This window comes from Ictidomys tridecemlineatus, chromosome 2, assembly GCF_052094955.1.
Source record: "Ictidomys tridecemlineatus isolate mIctTri1 chromosome 2, mIctTri1.hap1, whole genome shotgun sequence".
NCBI lineage: Eukaryota > Metazoa > Chordata > Mammalia > Rodentia > Sciuridae > Ictidomys > Ictidomys tridecemlineatus.
This window is the reverse complement of record NC_135478.1, coordinates 109,661,234-109,663,593: the sequence shown is the minus strand read 5'-3', so window position 1 is coordinate 109,663,593 and position 2,360 is coordinate 109,661,234. Positions and strand designations below refer to the sequence as shown.

General features: G+C 43.7%; 1 pseudogene across 1 annotated transcript; it reads left to right on the top strand.

The window, feature by feature from the left end:
* The first annotated feature begins 211 nt into the window (after positions 1 to 211).
* On the top strand, positions 212 to 727 carry LOC144368440 (immunoglobulin lambda variable 9-49 pseudogene; annotated as a pseudogene). Its single transcript, XR_013428200.1, has 2 exons — positions 212 to 288; positions 411 to 727. The product of XR_013428200.1 is annotated as an immunoglobulin lambda variable 9-49 pseudogene (transcript).
* Positions 728 to 2,360: the final 1,633 nt, after the last annotated feature.

The window sequence follows — 2,360 nt, the reverse complement described above, 5'->3', positions numbered from 1 at the left end:
TTGCTCTTCTGCAGAGCCCCAGCACCTGCTTCCTCCCAGGTTCTGCCCATCAGGCAAATAAAAGCATCCCCACCCTCCACACTTTGTCTTACATCATTCCAGGCCCAGAAGAAGATCAGCCAGTGAAGGGCAGTGGGTGGAGGCACATTTGCATGAGCTGCTCCACCTTGAGGCCAGTGGGGAGGGATAAGAAAGGCTGGGGGCAGCCCACACCAGCTCTGGAACTCAGGAAACTGTCCAACATGGTTGGGACTCTTCTCCTCTTTATCATGCTCACTCACTGCCCAGGTAGGGATAGACTTCTGAGCCCCATGGCAGACCCCTGTCCTGAGTCTCTCCTCATGGACTCAGATCCCCAAACACATGCAGCCTGGCTCTGACTTCCACTATGATGTGTCTTGTGTTAACAGGGTCCCTCTCCCAACCTGTGCTGACTCAGCCACCCTCTGCATCTGCCTCCCTGGGACAAACCACCAAACTCACCTGCACCCTGAGCAGTGGCTACAATAGTTATTGGGTGGACTGGTTCCAGCAAAGCCCAGGGAAGAGCCCCAGGTTTGTGATGAGAGTGGGCAGTAGTGGCATTGTGGGATCCAAGGGGGATGGGATTCCTGATCGCTTCTCGGGCTCAGGCTCTGGCCTGGATCGGTACCTGACCATCCAGAGCATCCAGGAAGAGGATGAGAGTGTCTACTACTGTGGGGCAGCCCATGGCAGCTACGTGTAACTCACAGTGACACAGGCAGAGGGGAAGTAAGACAAAAACCTCCAGACTGATGGGCCCTGTTATACTTCACTTCCCAGTGTCCTGACTCAGAAGGAGCCTCCTGACCCTGATTAATAATTTCTACCTTCCCAGATATTTTATAAATTTAATTAACATTAAATATCCCCCATATACAAATATGATCTTATTAGTGTTTGGAATATTAAGTGTATTTGGACATGTGTGTTTGTTCCCAGTCATGAATCTGCTGATGGATTTTATTTTGGAGATTGTAAAGCTGTTTACAGATGTGTACATCACACATTCCTTTTGTCACCGTTTTATGTTAGTTTTGTCCATATTCAGCAGTTAGGAGTATTCCACATAGTGATGGGATTTGAATATTTCCCTTGAAATTCCAGATCTTGACCCCGACATGGGTAACATAGTCACACATGGTTCATCTGGGCTTCACCCACTTTGCTACCTTCATACACTTACATATACACAGAGTTCTCAGGGTGTTTGCTTCTGACAGAGGGAGAAAGTGCCAGAAACAGAGAGAAAGTGTGCAACACCCAGGATGTGGATTTGAGCCTGCCCTGTAACTGAGGCACCTTTGGGAGATGCCCCTTTGTTCTCCATACAGTAAATTTATTTGCATGCAGAAAAATTACTCTGCAGCAGGTTTATGCTGCTAATCACCTAGACCAAGGTAGATATCACAGGTTAATACTGACTTTTCTGAGATTCCAGTCACATTCAGGAGTTCCAGACAAACTGCACTTAGTATCAATTCACCCCAACTTGAGGAGTTCCCATAAACACCTCAGCTTTGCAAATTCATAACAATTAATTACAGAACAAAATGAAAGCTCTGTTCTTTAGAAGATCACAGTCTTATTATACAGAAAGCAAATCATATCAGGTCAGATAAAGGGACAGAGAAGTCCACTTCTGGTAGTTCACAGCTTGAAGCATTCTTATATTCAGGTTGCCTCACTCTGCTAATAGATTTATAAAATTACCCATCATAGATGATCACTCAGGAAATGAAGATCTAGAGTAGTTATTGAGTCTTTATTCCTTAAACATAATTCTGTTGAAGTAAACTCAACATCCATCCCCCTCCACTTCATGAAGATAAGGATTGTTCTGATAGAGTGCACTCAAAGCTCCAAGTTTGTAGTAATCTACTTGGTCTTTCTAGAATTGTCATTCTTCTTTCTTAACCTATTTGAGGACAGACCATAAATCAGTTCGTGAGCATAAACTCATGTGGGGTCCCTGAGGGAATTCCTAAGATGAGAGCCAGGAAAAAGCCAAACTTCACTTTTCATTATGTTAACACTTCATGTACACATTTTCTCTCTAATTAAACCACATTTGGCCACACATGACAGAACATGACCCTTGCTCTGAATAGCTGTCATGATCCATGATCTGTGAAGATTCACCAGGATGAAAAGAAGATGGCAAGTGAAGGATGCCTCTCTCTCACTGCTCAGAGGAGACCATGAGTGAGCAAATATGTATGTGTTCATTTGTGCTCAGACATAGAGTCATATATTAAATTTAATTTCCTCATAATCTTTTATTCCTATACAAAGAACTAAGGTCTTATAGAAATTTATAGGACAATAAAGTTTATCTT